Source organism: Megascapheus bottae, chromosome 12 (genome assembly GCF_031878675.1).
Source record: "Megascapheus bottae isolate mThoBot1 chromosome 12, mThoBot2.hap1, whole genome shotgun sequence".
Taxonomy (NCBI): Eukaryota; Metazoa; Chordata; class Mammalia; order Rodentia; family Geomyidae; genus Megascapheus; species Megascapheus bottae.
The window spans coordinates 46,824,527-46,848,165 of record NC_143520.1 but is presented as its reverse complement, the minus strand read 5'-3'; the positions used below and the strand labels follow the sequence as shown (position 1 = coordinate 46,848,165).

The window sequence follows — 23,639 nt, the reverse complement described above, 5'->3', positions numbered from 1 at the left end:
TAAGGGAAATTGTCAGAACATATTGTTGGAGCTTGACACTGTGATGTGAATCTTGATGGTTAACTGGGAATGAATGAGGTACTTCGGAGTGTGTCTGCCAAGTGTTTCTGGGAAAGATTAAACGGAGTCATGACAGCTCTGATAGTATGCAACAATATCCCATAGATTAGGTGCCTGGGTGGAGGAAAAGGGGGAAACGGGGATGGTTTGCAGGGCACAGGTATCCTTACTTACTCTCTGAAATATGGCTGTCATATGAGCTCATTGGATCCATTATACCCTCTCCACCATGTTGGGTGGAAATACTGCAGATCACACAATCCAAACTATTTCCACAAACAAAACAAATTCAAGCAAAATGAACTTTTTTTTGTTGGTCATGGGCCTTGACCTCTGGGCCTGCGTGCTGTCCCTGAGCTCTTCAGCTCAAGGCTACTGCTCTACCCCTTGAACCACAGAACCACTTCCACTTTTCTGGTTGTTAATTGGAGAAAAGAGTCTCACAGACATTAGTGCCTGGGCTGGCTTTGAAAAGTGATCCTCAGATCTCACCCTCCTGAGTAGCTAGGAGTTATTTTTTTTTAAACTGGGTATTCTATGCCAGTGGGGGGAAAAGCAACTAATCCAACTAATCCACTTGTGAACGTTTTAAGGAAGCAGTTAACATCCAAAATGCCCTTTAAAATTTGGTGAAGACTGATTTTCATAATATTTCCCCCACAAATGAATGCCTCTACCATGTGCATAAATGCTTTGTAAGATTTCTAAGGATGCATCCAATATTTCAAAATCTAAACAGAAGTAGAATGGAAACTAGAAGCAAAAATTCTGGATGGATGTATAAAAAGGAGCCAGACTAAAAATGCGGAGTATACATACAGTCTCATACTTCTATAATAGATGAGTCTCAAGTTGCCCTGTACATATTCTAGAAACTAAATGAAAAGGGATTTTTGATTGGTGGGTCCCTTAAGGAGATGTGTGATTTATTTTGAAGTGTGAACAGCATTCATTTGGGGACTCTCCTTATTGAGTGCACTGTGTAGAGGAATAATAACTTTGACCTTTCCTGTCCTAGACCCCTGGAGTTCCATTGTGTCTTTTCATATAGACAGATAATGTCACCTGTGTCAGTGCAAACTGTCTATGGGAGCACAGTAGAGAAAGAAGAGTTCAAAAGCAAGTATTCATTCTAAAATTTCTACTGGCCTATCCTAATCAGGAGTGGGCATTAGGGTATTCAGATGAAAAAATAAGTCTTTATGCATCTGAAACATTTCTCTCTCCTTTAAATCTAAGTTTTTGATAAATGCTAGAAGGCAGCAGTATGTTTAATATTATACTTCCAGGCAGATGTTGAATGTGTGTATATTTTACATCTTCAATTAAGTGTAGAGCCAGAGGCTCTAACAGAGTAGGTGGCTGGAGTAAGGCTGACACAGTCACTGAGAGTTGAGGGAGGCTTTTCTTGGCTGGTTATCATTTCCCCTGGCCTGGGAAGTGAGTGGAAAGAGGACAGAGGACAGAGAATTGAATTTTTTTTTACTACCTCTGAGCATTTTAGAAGTTGCTGTTGGAGGGACATAAAGAGAAAAGAAGATAGGTGGATGAATGGTAATTGCCAAGATGAAGTACTGTCAAAGGAGGAGGCAAGAAGGAAGTAGAATGAATGATCTGTGGACATTCCAGTATACATCTAGATGGAGCTTTCTGACAAAGCAATTGATTCATTCATTCGTTTATGCACGCATGACCTACTCCTCTAGCACCAACCTATAGTAGCCACTGTGCCTAGAGCTGAGTCTTCCAAGAGAAAAGACAAATGATTTAGTCCTCCATGCTTTCATTTTTCTTTCCACAGGTGGATTGGTGTTCCTTTTGCTTTTCCTAGATGTTTTGGAGTTTACAATTTGTTCTCCAGCCTCCTTGGCAGCAATAACCTTCAAAGAGCAGGGGCTAGCAGCCTTCTTATGCGGTCCTGTAAATATTTCACTTGTGTGCTCTTGCACTGCCAGAAGTCCTGATGTTAAAGCATTGTTTCCATTGTCTCTGTTTTGAATTGAGTAATAAAACACTGGTTAGCAACCCAAATACACGAGAGTTTTTCAAAATTGTTCACTAGAATAATAGTCGGGAAGACTTAGTTTCAGGCTGAATGGTTTTGAGACCTCATTACTGCATCAGAATGGCTGTTATTAAATGTCAATAATAGTAGAAGAAAGACAATCAGCAAGGAATATCTAGTAGAAAATGTTCTTGTTCAATTTTCCCTTCTTTTAAAGCAGAGGATCAAAGACTTCTTGGGTAGCTCTCATTTGAGGAGATGTATATGTATGTGAGGAATGGTGCGTTGGAACACTCATTGGCAGGCAATGTCTAGTCCAATCTGTTCGTTTTGCAGGTAAAGAATTTTGGTATTAGCAAGAAGGACATTCCTTACTAATATCACAAAGTTACCAGCAGAGCAAATACATGTAATCACTGACTTCCAACAAGGGTCTGCCTCAATAAATCCAACCTCAAGTTGAATAGAGCATTCGTTGAAATGCGTCGAACACATCTTGCCTACTGAATGCTGTAGCTTAGCAACACAGTGCGTTATAGATTGGCAGTGTTTCCCTTGTGGCTGACGGGGAGCTGCCACTCACTGTTGCTCACTGTCTGCAGAGAAAGCTTGTCTTGCTGACCTGGAGAAAGATCTCAATTCAGAATACAAAGTGCCATAATATCAAAGTGAGTGTTGGTTATTTTTGCATCATTGTAGAGCTGCAAAAAAATTGAACTTGAGATGTAGTAATACCATGTGTATTAAGTTTTTGTTTTTCTTTCCTGAATCCACTTGGCCTGTCAATGTGTGTAGTGCTAGCTGACTTACCCACACCCACCCTCCTGGCTCCAGGATGGCTCAATGGGATTACTCCATTGTGTCTTGCCACAGGACACAGATGCTGACTGTCAAAGTTATCACTTTTGCCTTTGCCAGTGGGTGTGCCCTGGCCAGCGATATAGAAGGTAAGATTTGCCGATGCTCTTTGGAAACATTTTACCTCTCTAAATAAGAGATGGGCTCTTGTGAATAGGCCTGTTTAGTGAATACCTACTCTCCTCCCCTTGCATTTATCTTTTTTTTTCCTTCTTGCATTTTTCTTTGGACATTGTTATGGATGGCACAAGTCTTAAAGCTGTGGCAGTTTCCATGCGATCGTCTGAAGAGTCTGGCCATTTTCCAGAAATTGGCAGATTAGAGAGAATTCAGCCTTGTCTTTGTTGGCATCATTGATCTAAGTAAGCCTTGGACTGATGCAAAATTTCTTCTCAAAGGGTGCACGTATAGTGAATTTTAATAGCAAACAAGACATTACGATAGAATATGTTTGCACTGCTATGCTGGTACTGACGTTAGCATTGGGGAGAGGGATTGTGTTGCATGGTGGCACTCTGGGTACAGTGTGTGGAAGCTCCCTAGACATGGCAGGTGGCAAGCAGGGAGGATAAAACAAAAACAATAATACTTTGGAACTTCTAAATCCAATATGAGTTATATGGGTAAAGATTATGAATATAATTACTTGCCTCGCATAGTAGATGCTATTTGTCTGCATAGGTTGGGTAACACTCAGCTAAAGACTCTGTGCACCTTTATGGATCAGATAAAGAAAATGGTATTTTCTTGAAAATTATAAATATGTAAATAATACATACATTATAAATACATAAAATGAACACAGTTGATTGCATTTCAAATCTCCTTGCTTGCACTGAATTTCCCACATTTTACATATATCAACCTGTCCAGTTAGTTTTGAATGTACATGATAATCCATCTCCAGGGACTAATTGCTTTGGTTGTATCAGGGAAGATTTGATTTCATGCTTACATGTGGTTTGGTTCGCAGTCTTTCATTTTAACTGGAAATATGTCTCATTTTTTCCTTTAGTAGAATTTCTCAGCTTGCAACAAATTTGATTTGTAGCCACAAGGGAAGAAGGATGAGGCATCTTAAGACAGAAATTCCAGGGCCTTGGAATGGGTTATAGGCTCCCCTTCTATCTCTGCTTGGATGCTTTCTCAGATAATTCCCAAATGCTTGTCTTAGCTTAGGTCCATAAATGTGTCTGAGTAAACATTACATGTCATGGAGATACTGATGCCTCCAAAAAAGCAGTCACAACTTAACGACAACAGAGAGAAGTCTACAACACAGCCATTTCACTGAGCACACCACTGTGGTAAAAAAGAATCTGTAGTACCAGATGGACTCTCAGAGAAAGATCTCTTGGATATGTTGTTGAGCGAAAACAATGAACTTCCCAACAGAATCTGACACCACGCATGGAAAGGTTATCCTGTTAAGCAGGACTATACAGTGCTCTGCTACATGTATATGAATAGCAATGCAAAGACAAATTCTGGAAGGAGAGAGAGGCTGGAGGGTAGAAATGGCTATCTCTGTAGTAGACAGCACGACAGATGATGGTACAGTGGACTTGGGTCTCATCTACACAAGTTGAGAGACTTTTTTGTTCCATGTTTTTTTTTTAATATTCTGATGTTTATTTTTATTTTATTTATTATTTTGCCAGTCCTGGGCTTGAGCTCAGGGCCTGAGGACTGTCCTTGGATTTTCTCAAGGCTACAGCTCTACCACTTCAGCCTCAGCCCCACTTCTGGCTTTTTTCTATATATATGGTACCGAGGAATCAAACCCGGGTCTTTGTGCATGCTAGGCAAGCACTCTACCACTAGGCCAAACTTCCGGCCCTTCCATGTGTTTTATAAGGAGGTCAGCTCAAATGATTACCAAATTATCTTAAAAAGGAAAGAGAAACTAGGTAGAAATAATTGTCTCAAGAGGTGGTTCTGAACCACAGAGGAAAACCAGAGCAAACTCTTCCCTCACCGCTATGTTGTTAGGTGAGTCACTTATCATTCTGGGTTCAGTAATGAGAGTTATATTCAAATTTTACAAAAAGTCCTTGGCTCAGGAAATAAAGGACAACTTTCGTCTAGACCTTGTATTTGGGATGCGGACTCTCTGGTCCCAGTTTCAGAACTGGCCTGGCTTCTTTACAGTCAGATCCTCACTTGGAGTCTCTTATTGAACCTTAAAAAAAAACAACAAACCAAACAACATCATGTTTTTGATTGACACATTCATGTTATGTGAAGACAGATTGCCAGGAATAAAGTAAACACTGCATAATTTTACTTACTCTCCAGCGGACTCTAAGGAAGTTGACTTTAGAGAAGGTGAAGTAGTGTTATGGTTACTAGAGGCAGGCGTGAGTAGAGGCAAGGGAGGGATACACAGATGGAGTTTCTTGAAACTTCTGTTGAAAGGATCCCCTCTTCATGTCTCTCTAACTACTTATACAGAATTCTTCCAGCATAGCTAATTATCTCCCTGGTAAAAGCCTTAAACAAAGGAAAAAAACTTCATTGGCATCAGATTTTTGTCTCCGATGAACCCAAAGAGGTGTGTTTTCAGTTCCTGGAACATTCTGAGGCTTAATTTTCCTCCGGTGGTTCTCCCCCTGTAGCTGTTTATTTTTTTGTATGACAGCGGACATTTATGAATCAATAGGATTTTTCCTGACAGTCAGCTGTGACGAGATAGAGGTGATGACTACAGAAGCCTGCAAAGCAGGTGAGGAGCCATCTTGGCTTCTGTAATGGGAGTCCTATTGCTTCCTAGGTGAGGAGCAGAGCCTCTGATGTGGGTCCATTTGTTGGTGCATGGAGACTATATGTGGAACAAGTAAGGATAGGTGTACACACATACACACACACACATACACAAAATTTCTAGGATGATGGAAAATTGACCTTTCAGTGCCTTTACTTTCTGTTGTCTACAGAGTGATTTTGTTGTGTACTTGTTGGTTAAAAAAAATGTCAAGGCTCCAGTTTCTTATTTCCCTTATTTCTAACTAATAATATGTAAATTAGGTTTCATATGACAGATTTTCCAGACACATCTTGGTGAAAAATAAAAACTTTGCTGGGCACTGGTGGCACAGCCTGGGATCTTAGCTAGTCAGGAGGCTGAGATGTAAGAACTGCTGTTTGAAGCCAGCTCAGGCAAGAATGTCTACATGACTTTTATCTCCAATTAACCACCAAAAACTTGGAAGTGCATCTGTAACTCAAATGGTAGAGCACTAGCCTTGAACACAAAAGCTTAAGGATAGTGTCTTGGTCCCGAGTTCAACTCCATGCACACATCTCCCACTTCTCCCACACCCCCCAAAAAAAGTGTCTGTGTGTACTTCTGGAATTCTTGGTTCTACCCGAAAATGGTCCTGCTGAAGGCTGGGAGACTGGAGAATCTGACCTGTTCGCTAAAGGAACTTCTCTCTTCCCTCATTCTTTCATACTGTTGCTGGAACCTTTGACTACAAGTGGGTCTCCTATCCTCCTAGGGGTAGAGCAGTAAGATGCAAAATTGTCTATGCAGAATAGTTGATCAAATCAATAATTCTCGCATAGATTGTTGGGTAACGTCAGTCCCTACTATTCTCTATTATTCATATAAATTGAGAGTAAATATTTGAGTTACTCTCAAGTAAATAAAGTTGATTACGCATGTGCAAACAGATGTTTTTAGATAGTACTCCATTTTCATGCACATTGCAAAGGAACTAGCAACATCAAACAAATTAGGATTTTGATTGTGACTGATCCTTTCTAATACCTGTTGGAATAAATTACTATTTTCCTCAATCACACTAACAAGTCGGAGAATTTAGGAAAAGGGAGGAGAAGACATTAAGAAAGATAGAAAACACATGACACTTGATTTCTGAATCTGGCTTGCTTTGATTTACATGTGGTCTCTAGTTTTGTCTATTCACCCGTAAATAGCATGATTTAATTTTTCTTTATGGTTGAAGGATACTTCATTGTTCATGAACGTGCATACCACATTTTCTTCATCTATCAGTTGTAGGGTATCTGGGCTATTCCCATGGCTTAGCTATTGTGAATTAGTGCCTCTGATTCACCTTGATTTTCATTCCTTTGGATATTTGCCCAAGGATGAATACCACTGGATCATGTGGTAGTTCTACTTTTATTTTTGTAGAACTTCCAACCTTATTTTCATAGTGGTTGTACTAGTTTACATTTCCACCAACAATGTACACATGTGAACCCCCCACCATCAAATCATCATATCATTTGTCATTTAGGTTCTTGATGATGGTCATGCTGTGTCAGCTCCAAAGATACAGGTGTTCCATGGAGTCCACTGGTCTGTGAAAGCCTGAGTTACTTGATTGGCTTGTGTGTGGGGGCAGCCTCCTGATACTACCTCTTCTATAGTAGTCTGAAGTTTGTATTAACTCAAAGAAAATTGTGTTCAGCTATGAACAATCAGTAGCCTACGAATTCTCCAGCAAGCTCCTTATGTGGAAATAAACATCAAATGGAATTATATACTTAACAAAACTTACTTCATTTACATCCTTTTCTATTTCCTTTTCTTACTTTTTTCATTTTTTTTCCAGTCCTTGGCTTGAGCTCAGGGCCTAGGTACTGTCCTTGGACATTCTCAAGGCTAGAGCTCTACCACTTGAGCTACAGGCACCAATTCCAGCTTTTTTCTATGTATGTGGGTACCAAGGAATTGAACCTAGGTCTTTGTGCATGCTAGGCAAACACTCTACCACTAGGCCAAACTCCCAGCCCACTTTTTTCATTTTTTAATATATTTTATTGTAATTAATAGAAGGGTTACATTATATTCACCAGATAGAAGGTGCATTATTTCATATACATCGATACCCTTTCTCATGTCTTGGCCCCCTTCCCCCCACCCCCACCCCTCGTCTTGTTTACCCCCGTTCCCTATCCTATTTCACATAACCAAATAAACATATATACAATATTTCAAATAACAAGGTAAAATACTGTAACCATATGAGATAACCAAGGGACAGCAATAGAGATGAGAGATGACATAGTACATTAAGGCCAACAATCACTCATTATATTACATTTGTTTTTTAAGTGTCACCTCTTTCCTCATTCCCAGTTTTCTCCACTCAACTCCCTCATACACAAGTTGTATAGTTCATTTTCAACATAGTATTTAGTGAGTGTCACTGCTGTATTTTTCATCCTTTGTTCCATCGTTAAAAAGAAACTTTTGCATGCTGGGAGTTTGGCCTAGTGGTAGAGTGCTTCCTAGCATGCACGGAAGACCACGTTCGATTCCTTGGCACCATATATAGAGAAAAAGCTGGAAGTGGTGCTGTGGCTCAAGTGGTAGAGCTCTAGCCTTGAGAAAGCCCAAGGACAATGCTCAGTTCCTGAGTTCAAGGCACAGGACTGGCAAAAAAGAAACTTTTGCAATTCTATTAGCAATTACATCTTTTACACAATAATTCCATTTGGGAATAAAAATGAGAAATTATTAGGAATTTAAAGAGATTGAGGTTATAGATTTAAGGACATTGAACGCTAACTTGGTCTTCTTTTAAGATAACATTTCCTTTTCTTACTTTTCTATTCTTATTTTTTTCTCCTTTTGTTTTTCTCTCACTCTCCTTTATTTACTGTTCCCTTAAGTAGATCAGTCTTTTTCATTCTAGGCCCATTTTTTTTGTTTTCTAATTAGGTCTCCATCTGTGTGTTTCTCAATTAACCAGTTGTAAATAGTCCATTTGCTTCTGGGCTTTACTGTCACTTGGACTTAGCTCTAGTTGACAACTTTTTCTTACTTCCTCTTTCTCTTCCTCTTCCTTCTTTCACAAATAAAATCAGAGTTAGTAGAGACAGTGAGTAAGGGAATGCATCTTTGGATCAGATAGACTGCTGAAGTGGTCCTGTAGCTTACTGATTTACTCTCCACTTTAAGCCCCTATCCTTTTCCTTTTCTTTTTTTCTTTATTCCTTAAGAAAAAATTATGTAGTGGGGCAAGGAGCATAGCCTAGTGATAGCATGCTCACCTAGCATGCATGAAGTCCTAGGTTTAGTCCTAGGTACCACATACACAGAAAAAGCTGGAAGTGGCACTGTGGCTCAAGTGGCAGAGTGCTATCCTCAAGCCAATAGTGTTCAAGGACAGTGCTCAGACAACCCTGAGATCAAGCCCCAGGACTGGCCAAACAAAAACAACAACAAAAAACACTTAGTGAACAAAGTAATTGCTCTTTTCCACTGCCTTATTTTTCCCCCTAATTCTACCAGGGAAGATAAGAACGCTAAACACAAAAGCAGTGATGGTTAGTAACATGATGCCTTTCCTAGAAAACAAAATATTCCTTGTTGATATTATTTAAAAATAATCCATGAAAGTAGAGAAGGTCTGGCTTGTTCCACATAGAGACCTGGCAATATTTCCATCCATTAGAATCATTTCGTCTGTCTCTATGGGCGCTGCCGTATGGGATTTATATTTTGTTTCTTCTAAACGCTACTGAAACATTACTTCCCAGCTGGTGACTGGTGGCTCATGAGTGTAACCTCAGCCTTAGGAGGCTGAGATCTGAGGATTGTGGTGTGAAGGCAACCCAGGCAAGAAAGTATAAGACTCTTCTCCCCAATTAACCACAAAAAAGTAGAGTTGTGGCTCAACTGTTAGAACATTAGCCCTGAGCAAAAAATACTCAGGGACAATATCAAGACCCTGAATTCATGTCCCAGGGCTAGCATAAAAGATATTAAAATTCTCATGCAGAAGAATGTATAATGTATATTTATGTGCATCTCGCAGTAAGTCCTTGGAACTAGACAGTTAAAAGGATTAATCCATACACCCAGAGCTACCTGCTCATCACTTCCAGATTGGGGTGGGTCAGCTGTGAGAATAACCTAGTCCACAAGAGTTCCAGAAAGGATAGTTGAGCTGAGGAAGCAATAAAGTCTGAGTTACAGATTATCAGGGTCAGTACAACCAATGTTACAGCACTGAGAAGCAAGCAACATGTGAAGCCTGATAACAGGAGGAGTATGCTGAGCAACAAGGTTGGCACATTGTAGAACAATGGGGCAGAGAGGTTTGGAGTGAAGTACACACAGAGTGTGTGCTGTTCTTGTTGTAAAAGGGCCCTGGTGAGCTATGTAGAGTGTGATCTGTGTAGATGATGGCTCAAATCATGAAAACCCCATTTCATCAGGGCAGATTGTCACCATGAGATATTTACCAGAACATTTCCCTGATAGGTCTCAGTCCAGTGACAGTGCAAGTATCTTTTGTCTCCTCTCTTCTTGCTAGTTTTCCTGTGTTCCATCCCATCTCCCGCTCTGCAAAAGCCTGTGCATTTGAATGTACGTTGGCTTTGCAACTTACCCTCCTTCAAACATTCAAATAATCTCTTTTTTTTTTTTTTATCATCCCAGTCCACAGAACTGGGTTCCTTAACCCTCTGCCAAAGATCACTCAGGAAATGACGCCAACTGCATGGCTTTAGAGCTGTGTTGATGCTACTTTAGGAGCAATTGTCGGACTACAATACCTCTAGTATTTTCTTTATCCTTGAGCCATGCAGGCAGCTTGTCTTTGGCTTCAGTGCAAAGTTGGCATTTGCATGTGACTTCTATGTGGTTGTTTCCTTCTCATCCTAAGATCCTAGATATTCTAAACGATTAAGAGAAAGAAGGCTTCAGTAATTTCTCATAGGCACACTGGAGCCTTATGGTCTGAATTCTCCATAAATATATCTCATGGAAAACTGTGAGGTGCATAATTCAAATCTGGAAATGGATCCCATGGGGTAGCCTTGTACAATGAGTGTGTTTCTGGAGAAAGTTAGAGAAGTTAGCATCCACAACATTTTCTACCACATTTTAGTTTGCATCTTGGTTCCTTGTTGTTTGCTCCCTGCTTTCAGTCTCTGTGCACAGTTGCAAGCTAGACTTTCACATTGTGCAGGCTTTGTATGCACAAAGGTATACTTCATAGCAAAGTACCTTTCTACAGGTGGCTTCTGACTCACGATGACTCAACTTAGTGTTTCACTTTACAATGTATTAAAATGAGATGCGTTTAGTAGAAATTCTACTTCAAATCTTGAACTTTTGAGTTTTGATTTTTTTCCCTCATGCTACTAACATGTGCATGATACTTTGTAATGATATGGGGCAATGGCAAAAGCCTTAAGTCCCTGTCAGCCACTTCAAAATAGTGTGCACTCTGCTGCTGAGCTAGACTGTCTTACAGAATAAGTCTACCAGGGATATGTTTGACTTACAGTATTTTCAATCTGCAAAGAATGTATTAGGTTGTGACCCCATCTTAAGTCAAGGAGATCTGCAGTGAATACTCTATAAAATGGTACATAGCAGCAAGCATCTTGTTTTAACAGACATGGAAACTCTGCTAACAGTGGGTAGAGTTATATCCTAAGAAGGGATGCGGTTTCCACACTCACAAATGGTTCTAAATGAATTGCCCTTAGAAAGATTAGGATTTTTCTTGGATCACTGTATGAAGATGGGCAACTCGTGTGTGGGGAGGAGGATGATCAGGGAGGAGATGGAAAGAGGAGTGGCTGTGGATGGGAAGCAGCATTGGCTGGACCGCCTTCTCTTCTAGAAATTGAGGATGACAGGTAGGTGTTGGTGGTTTAGGCTTGTAATCCTAACTATCTAGGGTCTAAGATTTGAGAACTGGTTCGAAGTCAGCATTGGCAAGAAAATCTAGAAGACTCTTATCTATAATAAACTACAGAAAAATTCTGAGGTGGTGCTGTGGCTCCAAGTGGTAGAGTACTCCCCTTGAATATAAAGAGGCTCAGGGACAGCTCTCAGGCTGAGTTCAAGCCCCTGGATTGGCAACACAGAAAGAGAGAGGGAGAGAGAGACACACACAGAGAGAGAGAGAGAGAAATTGAAGATGGCTTTTCTCTGGTCAAGAAGGGGCGAGAAGTAGTAGTACTTGGGTATGAACTTTGGCTCTTGAGCTTTCACTTGGCTGGTTTTTGCTCAAGACTGGCACTCTACTATTTAAGCCATATATTCATTTTTGAGTTTTTACTGGGTAATTGGAGATGAGTCTCCTGGGTTTTTCTGCCTAGGCTGGCTGTGAATAGTGATCCTCAAATCTCAGCCTCTTGGGTAGCTATGAAAACAAATGTGAATACACTGGGTCTTGGCTGAACTTCGTGCCTTGTACAAAACTCTTGCCAACTTTGGTTCTGATTATCTCAGCAGCAACCAAAGGATGGGCAGAAATAAAATCTTCAAATTTCCTTGTCAGACCAAGTTATATCCTTTTCCTAGGACTTGCATAGTCTGTTACTAGTATCTAACCCAGTTATATGGTATAAAAACAGAGCAATATGTTTCTCAAATCCAATTCCAGCTATAAAACCATATTTGCTATATACCTGAGAACATAATGAGTTATTTAACTTGGAATCACAATATTTCCAGATCAGGCTTCTAGTTCCATTGTTAGGAATGAATGTGACTTGTGTAAAGTCTGTCCTCAATATTTTTTTTGTTTTCTTGAAAAATACCTCCCCCTGTTCATCTTCCTCCACATTTTTAGCCCAAGAAGCCAACATTCCACACCTGGTGTATAGTGGGTAATCCAGATCTTTCATTTTGCAGGAGGATCCTTATGTTCTCCCTATTTCAGACTTGACCCCACTCAAGCATGCATATCCCTTCTCAACCTATCCCATGATAACCAACAAAATAGATGATGATGCAGTCATGACTTACAGTGAATTACCAGGTTTTCCTGTCAATGACAGGAAAGTCTGTGGCAGAATTGGCATTGGCTGTGCACTTATACCTTTCAGCTGTGGGAGACCATCCACTAGCACTTAATTTTTTGTCAGGGCTTTAAGGGGCTTGAAAGACTTTAGAGAATTGTCAAGATAGTCTCTGATTGGTGAGCATTCAATTAGAGTCTGGCTTTCCAAATGTTCTTGAATTCTAAAATCTTTAATTGGTTTATTAACCATTTTTTTCTGTGATCAGTGAATTTACATCATGGGCAGACTTGGAAAGACCTTGACACCTTTCAGGGCTATCTATGACACATTTCGAGTCCAGAGGGCAGAATGGGTAGCTGAATAAGACAGATACTAAGCAGGACATTTTTTTCCTTTGTAAAGAGACTGTATGTTCTTACTTCCAAAGATACAGTTCTGCCAGAATTAGTTTCTCACTAGTGGGATTTTGTCTTATCTTCTGTTCTCTCTAAACAGCAACAAAACCAAAAGGGAAAACAGAAGCTATTTATTGATACACTAAGTATGGATACTATAAATTAAGTGCAATGACTTTCATCTTTATTAGAAAAACTGAGTAGTAGAGTTGAGACCAGAGGTCTCAAGCTAGTCGGCTACTAAAAGTCCAAATTGAGACCTAGGCTTGTTTAGTTCTGAATATTGTCATCTCTCAACGGTATCATGTTTTCATTGTTTACTTCAGTAAGAGGTTCCATCGAGACTTCTAGATCATAGCTCCTGTTTGGGCTGAATTTTAGTAGTTCCTAAGCACTTCTAGTTTGACATGAAGAAACCATGTATTCTTCAATTTTGAGCAGCTACGGCACTTTGAGGTCTGGTAAGGGACCATCACAACACCATTGTCATCAAGTGAATTTTCTGTCATCAAAATCATATATCTTGGGGCTGGGAGTTTGGCCTAGTGGTAGAGTGCTTGCCTAGCATGCATGAAGAACTGGGTTTGATTCCTCACTACCACATACATAGAAAAGTCAGAAGTGGTGCCGTGGCTCAAGTAGTAGAGCTCTAGCCTTGAGAAAGCCTAAGGACAGTGGTCAGGCCCTAAGCTAAAAGCCCAGACTGGAAAAAATATCATATATCTTTAGGCTGGGGTAAATGTTTTAAAACTTTCAAAAGGAGAAAAAACCCCAGCAGCAGTAGATGAGTACCTGTGTTCCAGATCTTTACTCTTTCAATTTATAATAGAATGCTTTCCTTCTTGATAATCCCCCTTTCCAGACAGAATCACCCCGGCCCTGTTCAAGTACACAATTTTAGGAGATTAAGAACCAGATTAAGAACCTCACATTCAGAGTCTCAGGGTTCAGGCCACTAAGGATATGTCCTTTATAGCCTCATCCCAAGGGCCATGGATAAAAGACACAAGGATGTATTTTCCAGATTTTCTGGCATCCACTTTGCTACTGGGGTGATTCTCTCTGGAAATGGGTATTATCATTAATACTTGAGCATCACCCAAGGATACTGGTTTTAATTACAGCTCAGTAAGGGGCCCCTATGGCTACAACAGGGGAACTAGAATCAGGTGTTCAGCCAGTGGAGGGGTTTTAGTTACAGGGCAATTAGAAGTTTCCACTACCCCCACCCAGATGCCTAATGAATGCAAATAGGCAACAGGAGACCAATAAACAGATGTCTTTGTTGTTTGCGAATTTTATTATGGAGGAGAAAAAAGGTTATTGTGTAAATCAGAACAGAAAGACCATACAAGTTATGTACTGCTTTTAAACAACACCAATCAATTAATATTCTTTTCTCAGTGTTTTGTTCTGTCCTTAAAATGAAACCCTCACTTCCTTTCTACAGAGTTTTTCTGTTCTATTTGGAAGGAATAAAAGATATTCCTTCTCATAGTGATGGTAGAAAGGTTCAGAGCTAGAGACCTTCTAGTCTCCTTTGACACTTACCTAGAAAACTAAACTTTCCTCATGTCTTTTAAAGTGTTCAGGTTAATTTTGTATTTTAGTTTGAGAAAAGTAGGCTGTTTTAATCTTCTCCCAGAGTTAGGGGAAATTTTGAGTCCCTTTAGTCTCTCCACAGGCAGGTGGCTAACATTCTTTTTTTTGAAATTTAATTAATTAAAAAGTTAATTTAATTTTTTGAATGATTGCTGTCCTTAAGGTGCTATGTTATCTCTCATCTCTTTTGCTGTTCCTTTGTTATCCCATATTGTCACAATATCTCACTTTGTTATCTGATATATTGGATACATTTGTATTTGATTACTTGAAATTGGACAGGGAAGGGGGGAAAACCAAGAGAGGGGGTAGGAGGGAGGGTAATGGGGACCAAGACATGTGGAAGGGTATCAATGTATGTGAATTAATGCACCTGCTATCTGGCAAATATCATGTAACCCTTTTATTAAACACAATAAAATATATAAAAAAGTTAATTTAATTTTTATATTTATCATTGGCATTATTTTATTTCTTTGTTTTTATTATCTTTAAGGAGTGGTACAAGAGGGGTTTCAATTTAACATGTCAGTTTATGAGTACAATCTTGATCAATGTCATCCTTTCCATCATTCTCCCCATTTGAATTTTATAACTGTTTATTTAAGATGACCAGATGCCCCTCAGTAGGTGAATGGATCAAGAACAAGTGTAATAAGTACACAATGAAGTTCTGTGCTTCCATCAGAAAGAATGATATTGTCCCATTCATAAGGAAATGGAAAGACTTCGAAAAAAGTCATATTAAGTGAAGTAAGCCATACCTGAAGAATCATAGGTTACATGATTTCCTTTATTCATAATAAAGTATATGCCTACAATAGTTCTAGCAGAGGATCACAGTAGCTCAATAGCTATGTACAAATGGTGCTAACTGAAATGAACTCCATGATATAGAAATAAGAGGGGTGTGTGTGTGTGTGTGTGTGTGTGTGTGTGTGTGTGTGTGTCTGTCTGTCTGTCTGTCTGTCTGTATACTATTTGCAGTTATTTCTTTTTTCTCTTTCCCCCCCATTGGTTTATTCCCTGTGGTCACTGGTTTTAATTTTTGGCATGCTTTGTCTTGAATATAGGTTTGTCTGATTTGGGGAAGGGAATAGGACAAGGGTGAACCAATGCAACAGCAATCAATACTCACTAGGCTATATTGGAAATGAACTTTACAACTTGGAGGGGGGAGGGGAGTCGAGGAAGAGGGAAAATGGGAGAAAACAAGGGAAGGAGTAACACTGTTCCAAAAGAAATGCATTCATTGCAGTACTATTTACCATAGCAAAGATATGGAACCAACCCAGATGTCCCTCAGTTGAGTGGATCAACAAGATGTGGTATTTGTACACATTGGAATTCTATGCTGCTGTCAGAAAGAATGACATTGCCCCATTTGTTAGGAAATGGAAAGACTTAGAAAAACTCAGATTAAGTGAAATAAGCCAGACTCAAAGAAACATAGGCTCAATGGTTTCTCTCATTTGTCATAATCAGTAGAAACCTTGGGCTCTACTAGCAGAGATCTGCAATAGAGCAAAACCTAGATACATAAGGCTATATAGTATGATACTAAATGAAAGGACCTCTAGGATATAGAAACAAAAGCCATATAATGAGTGATTGTTGTCCTTAATGTACTATGTTATCTCTCATCTCTTTTGCTGTCCCTTGGTTATCTCATATTGTTACAGTATCTCACTTTATTATCTGATACATTTGTATTTGGTTATTTGAAATTGGATAGGGAAGGGGGGAAACAAGATGAGGAGTGGGGGTGGGGAGGAGGGAAATGGGGACCAAGACATGAGAAAGGGTATCAATGTATGTGAATTAATGCACCTTCTATCTGGCAAATATAATGTAACCCTTCTATTAATTACAATAAAAATATATGGAAAAAAGGAAAAAAAAGAGTATCTGGCATGAAACAAAAAAAGAAATGTATTCATTACTTTACTCATGTAACTGTAACCTCTCTGTATATCACCCTTAAAATAAGAAATAAATCAAAACATAAGAAGGCAGAGCCAAACTGTTTTTTCTTATTTGCAATAGGAAAAGAAACTAGTGGGAGGCAGCATACTAAAGAGAAAGAGCTTGGAAGTCAGATGAGGATGGACCAAAGGATATACCAATTAAGCACATATTTGTTTAATTGAGAATAGTTTGGCCATTGTTGACTAAATCTATGATAAGTGGATATAAGACTCATCTCAGGATTTTCATGAGATTCAAAAGAGACTACTTGCATATGTAAAGTTCCCTATGCCCAGTGATAAATTCTGAATGTGAATCCCTTTCTTTCCTCTTTCTTCTGTACAGAATGAATTCTGTGGAAAAGTGGAGTCTAGAGGTAGGTTATAATTTTATAGAGGACTTCTAATTGAAAACAAATGAAAATGGAATTACTGATTTCACTGTTTCTCACTACAAATCATTTTTCCTTTGGAGTGGATTTCAAAACTCCTGTTAGTTAATAGAGAGAGGTACCTTTTTGTTCAGTAAAGCATGATTTAAAAACCATTGCTCTGGGCCCTGGATTGTCAGGAAGCAGAGGGGCTACTTGACCACAGCCTTCCTGTGGGTTAGTATTTAACTTCATGACTGGCAAGCAGAGCTGCCCTTGGGAGTAGACAGAGCCGACATAAAATCCTCATCAGCAAACCAAATATTGCTTACACCTCTGGGGAGCCTTCCTTACTAGCCTACTTAGAATCCATGCTTTCCACATGTCACAAGACTACTTATTAATGAGCAACAGGAATAAGTATTCTTCAGAAGAAATGTGTGATGGGGATAAATTCACCATGAAATTTTAAATCTTCTTCATGAATCTTGCTCACAAATCCCTGCTGAACTTAAAATGATTAAGATAATAAAGAAGTTTTGTCATTTCATTGACCTACTATTGGCCCTCATCATGAATTTAAAATTTTAGTGTGTGGTTACTGATATTTTAACTTCCCATATTCCTTACTTTCTCTAGCACCTGCTCCTTTTTTGCAATGACTATCCATTATACATTATATGCAATTCTGGCTGTTTCAAAGGAACTTTCTCATGGCCTGAAAGATTATTGCGCTACAATAGGAAAAGCATGTAGCTTTTCAGCACAAATGTGACAACAGTGTCTCAATACTCATTTTTAGTCAAGTACTGTGAAGAAACAAATCCTATCTAGGTAATAGGATCTTTCACATAAGTCAATCAGTGCATTCTGTCTTTATGGCCATGGTGATTCATTTAGGCAGAGGCCAAACCCTTGTTGATGAGGACACAAGGGACTCTGCGTATTGTTTTTATAATCTTGATTAGACATATGTCAATGGAAATATGAACTGTTGGGCCCAATTCTCTTGTTTCTATATCCTGGAGGTGCTTTTGTTAAGCCTCATCCTATATGGTCTTATGTATCTAGGTTTTGCCCTATTGTAATCCTCTGCTAGGAGAGTCCAAGGTTTACACTAATTATGACAAATGAGGGAAACCATTGAGCCTATGTTCCTTTGAGTCTGGCTTACTTCACTTAGTATGATTTTTTCAAAGTCTTTCCATTCCCTTACAAATGGGGCGATGACGTTTTTTCTGATGGCAGCATAGAAATCCATTGTGTATAAATACCACATCTTGTTGATCTAATCATCAACTGAGGGGCATCTGGGTTGGTTCTATATCTTCACTATGGTAAATAGTGCTGCAATGAACATCGTTGTGGTAGTGGATTTAGTATGTCCTTGTTTCTGGACGATTGGATAAATGTGTTGGGCACAATTCTGAGAGTTTTAGGATGAAGCTATCAAAAAGGGCTCTGTAAAACCAAAATTCAGTTAATTTTATCTATAGAGTTTTGGGTTTATAGAAGCAAATAACCTTTTGCAAATTCTACTTAAACTTATTGGGTCAAGTTTTCTGCTATCAACTTAGCAGGAATCCTGCCTTATTATTTATAAGCTCATTCTTTTTGGTTAACTGGACTCATATAAGTTAATACTTAGAAGGAAAAAATATATATCACCTAGTTCATGGATTAGTAACATTTTTATTTCCTCACCGGGGCAGATGGTAAATGTTTCAGGCTTTGAAGGCCAGATGGCCATTCTTGAAACTATTCAACAGTGGTATTACAGCTAGATAGCAGCTATAGACAATATGTAAATAAATCCTCATGGCTGTGTTCTAATAAAATTTTATTTATAGAGCAGATGGAGGACTCATTGTTGGCTATTGTTTACCAACCCCTGATCTAGTTGAATTTGTCTCATTTTATCAGAAGGAACCCTAGGTCTATAGAAGACAAGAGGCCTGACATCAGTGGATCATTTAGTTTCTGGTCAAGCTGATAGAAGGCCCTTAGCTCATTACTGTCCTAGCACTCCATATTGCATGTTTGGTATAGAAGATTATGTGTGAATGCAAAAAGCCTGCTTTACATTCTTAAAGTTTCTACTCAGATAAAATCTGAGTAACACCCTGTTGATTTGAGTGAGGTGCTAGCCATTTGGAGATTGTTGGATGTTCATCATTGATCACTATAGAGATTTATAGGAAAAGGTGGCCAGATTAAACTCTAAGTATTGTCTTTTCTTTTCCTTTTTGTAATTAATAGAAGGATTACATTATATTCAGCAGATAGAATGTGCATTACTTCGCAAACATTGATACCCTTTCTCATGATATGGTCTCCATTTCCCTCCCCCCGCTCATCTTGATTTTCCCCCTTCCCTATCCATTTTCAAATAACCAATTAAGCACATATAAAATATATCAAATAATAAGGTGAAATATTGTAACAATATGAGATAACCAAGGCATAGCAAAAGAGATGAGAGATAACATAGTACATTAAGGACAACAATCACTCATTATTTGGCTTTTGTTTCCTTATCCTGGAGGTCCTTACATTTAGTGTCATACTATTTGGCCTTATGTCTCTAGATTTTGTTCTGTTGTAAATCTCTGCCACGAGAGCCCAAGGTTCCTACTGATTATGACAAATGAGGGAGACTATTGGGCCTATGTTCCGTTGAGACTCTAAGCATTTTCTAAAGTGAAATTATTTTGATGTGGTACAAATAATTGAATATCATCAGTTTTCATTGCTGAATGACAGAATAAGGGACATTTCCCACCTAACTTATCAATTCCAAAAGTTTATACATTTTCCCCTGTCTTTATTTTGTTCTAGTTCAGTTTAATTCCTTAAGTCGTTTTGTATATCATATATTTTTTGTGTAAAATTTTAAATTAAAAAATTTTTAATTTATTTTGTCAGTGGTGGGACTTGAACTCTGGGCCTGGGCGCTGTCCTTGAGCTCTTCAATTCAAGGCTACTGCCTTACCCCTTGAGCCACAGCACCACTTCAGCTTTTCCAGTGGTTAATTGGAGATGAGTCTCTCCATCTTTAGTGCCCAGGCTGGCTTTGAACTGCAGTCCTCAGATCCTAGCCTCCTGAGTAGTTAGGATTACAGGTGTGAGCCACCACACTTGGCAAAATTTTTATTTTTGACCTTATTAATTCTTTCCTCTGCTTACCATATACAGGGACTATAAGAAGTTATTGGTATGTTATTTTGTACTGTTTTCTTTATTGCCCTGCCTTTGAATACTTTCTTATTTTTCAAACCCAAATTGGAAATGTTAACTATTATTTATTTAATTTAATTCCCCTTTAACAGTGTTCTCATGGTAGAAGTAGGTTTGTAAAAGCTGCCTGACAACTTGCTGGCTCTGAACTCACATAGTTATTGAATATGAAGTGATGACTCAGTCCAGGCCAAGATTTTTTTTTCTTTTGGAGAAAAGCAAGATGTCTAGCACCACAGCATTAGAATGATTGCTGCTCTTCACACTGGAATGACAGCTTTATGATGAATTCCAAACGAAAAGAACCCCTAAGTCTACCATAGCATTTAGGGAAGCTGACATTCAGACAAAAATACATATTTGAGGAAAGATTCAATTATGTAGTGAAGAGAGAAAGAGAGAAAGCCGTGATATTGTGCAGTCACTCCTCCGATCAAGAAACAAATAGGGGAAGTTTGCTTCTAAACATTTTGCAGGCATATGACATAGGTATTGGTAATTTTGAACAGGTTTAAACAAGTTCTCAAAATGGCTCATGTTTCCTCACAGATAATCAAAAGCAAGAAGCTGGCTGTGACAATGAAAATATGGATTGGTCAACTTGGGACCACAAAAAGTTCCCCAGGCCCTGGAACAATATGGTGAACACTAGAACTTTTCCTTTGGCTACATTGAGTTTTGTTAAACATTGGGAAAGTTATTACAGAGTGACTCCTATGTGTCAATATTCTTGCTAGTTTCCTTGGGAAGAAAGAAGATGGTTTCAGAGCACATTCTTTGTTGTGGTCCATTAAATATTTACGTGTATACTAAATTATATGTTTTCACCATAGTGTTGGACCAGCCACTCAATAAATTCTTTTCTAGACTTTTAATACCAGTTATCAATGAGGATCTCCAGGTATTATATCTGGCTACATTCAGGTGGTTGTTGCCTGATTTTTTATAGTGATGGTTTTGGTTCCTTGAGTGAAGATAAGTTTCCTGCAGGATTCTATCTGAACGAGACTTATTTCTTCTGGGGCCTGCTATCCATTATACTAGCACACAGACCACTATCTGGACATATGTTTTCAATGGACAAATTCCTATTAACAATCTTTACTGCTGACGAGTTATGTCTCATAGCTTTGGAAGACCAGAAAACAATTCTTACAGTACCAGCCATTTATCCTCCAAATAACACCACTGAGTACTTTACTTTCCAAAAAGACACGCTTTCTTCCAGCTGGTTTTGAAAAGTGAGACCCACTTTTGTCATGAATTTAACCAGGGGGTTCAAGAATCCAGCTTAAGAATTGCTTCAGAAGGCTAACCTCAAAGGAAGTGCAATCTTGGTTCTGTTTACTCCATCTCAGCTGCTATTGCCCCTACAGAGCGTGCAGACATTCCCAATACCCCCCAACCAACACCTTGATACCATACCCTAGGTCACTTTATTTGTAGAGCCTACTTTTTGCTGAGGTCCAGTATAAAGTCAATGGTTACTGTGCTCCAGATACTTTAATATACTCGTGAAGGTTATATTAAATTTAATAGGCAAGTGAGGACACAGAGGTTCAGGGATTGAATTTACTTTGTTCAGTTGTCTTATAAGGATTGCTTTGCTTATTCTCTACTCCCAAGAATGCCATACTTCATGCTTTCTTCTTTAAATGCACATGCACAAACACAGATACAAATAGACACATATAGACACATATAGACACAGACACAGACCCACACAGACACACAGACACACACAGTTATACTCAAAATGTTTTATACAACTGTCCAATTACTTTGGAGTTTATTTCCTTTCCTACACCCATGGTACTTTGGTGCTAATGCTAAGATATATATGTTGAGATATATATTAGTTACTGATCTAATCCCCCTGACTCTTGCCAGACAAGCTTGAATACCAGAATCCTGAGTATTGAAATCCTAAAATGATCCAAATTCCTAACATCTACAATCCTTAAAGGTTACAATCTTGAAGCACTAATTCTTGAATAGAAATTCTTTAAAAACATTGACTTAGGAAGTGGCACTGTGGCTCAAGGGATAAGGTGTCCTTGAGCTGAAGAGCTCAGGGACAATGTCCAGTCCAAGGGATAGGGTGGTAGCCTAGAGCTGAAAAGCTCAGGAACAATGCCCAGGCCCAGAGTTCAAGTCCCACAACTGACAAAATAAAATAAAATAAAAACATTGAATTACATTTTGAGAAAGGGACTTATTTGAGTAACATAAAAACATGATAGGATGATTCACTGACATTTTTACATAGTAAAATAGATAACAATAACATATTTTGGCTTAGAAAACACTCAGGTATACTAACAATTATCACATGGATATAACAGTTAAGAGTAAATTAATTGTATTCATAAAGAAGTAGTCTCCAAAGCCAATTTTACAAGGCCTGTATCTTCATGGCTACTTATTGTGTGCACCCAGCTTTGTAACTGTGGTCATCTGAAAAGTGGAGAATATACATTTTATGATGAAAGGATAGAATAGAAACGGTGATGGGTTTCATGAAGTGTAAGATGACCCAAAGGATAGAGGTCTCAAGGAATTTTCTTTCACAGAGGTGTACGTAAAAAGACAAACTCTTCATTTGTTGAGGAAGTGGTTGTGTTTTTATGGTACACACAATACTTAGACACAGAGTAAGTTTCTCTCAATTTTATTTTTTTGCAAGTCATGGGGCTTGAAGTCAGGCCCTGCGCACTGTCCTTGGACACTTTTTGCTCAAGGCTAGCGCTCTGTCACTTGAGTCACAGTGCCACTTCTGGCCTTTTCTGTATGTGTAGCACCAAGAAATTGAACCCAGGGCTTTGTGTATGCTAGGCAAGCACTCTACCTCTGCCATACTCTCAGCCCCTCCCAGTCCCTCTAAATTTTGACAAGACCATTATGAGCTATTTTGTACTTAGAGATGTTTGAAATGGAAAGGGCTCCATACTCTATGCCAGACACAAAGAATACCCTTTCTAGAATCACATGTGAGTTCTCTAATGCTATCAGTTGGTCTAAGACAGAAAATGTTTGGGAATAATGAAAATGTAATGAAGTAGTGAAATATTTTGAGCACTTATTATATATGCCAGGTTCTAAACAATAAGCACCATTTTATTTAACCCTTGGCAATTTTATGAGGAATCATCTATATTTCACAAGATGAAATAGGGCAGAGCTGCAATTTGGCCCTTGACTTCTTTGTTTTTAATGATAATTAATTGGACTTTCATATTTGACTTCCATAAGGAAAGTGAAAAAATAATATTTTTCTTTAGCACTAGTAAAGATAATAAGCTTTATTGTGACATTTTTCACACATGAATGTCATAATCACACTTTTATATCGAGATGGTACCATCACCCTATGGAAGGCATTTTCAAGACAAATGTC

At 38.7% G+C, this 23,639-nt stretch overlaps 1 long non-coding RNA gene across 1 annotated transcript in view; it reads left to right on the top strand.

Moving 5' to 3' along the window:
• The window catches only part of LOC150056484 (uncharacterized), a 55,860-nt gene extending 34,778 nt beyond the window's left edge, over positions 1-21,082 (top strand). Inside the window, exons 2-3 of the long non-coding RNA XR_016537266.1 lie at positions 16,981-17,011; positions 20,792-21,082. This is a non-coding gene — a long non-coding RNA (uncharacterized LOC150056484). The remainder of the gene's footprint in view (positions 1-16,980; positions 17,012-20,791) is intronic.
• Positions 21,083-23,639: the final 2,557 nt, after the last annotated feature.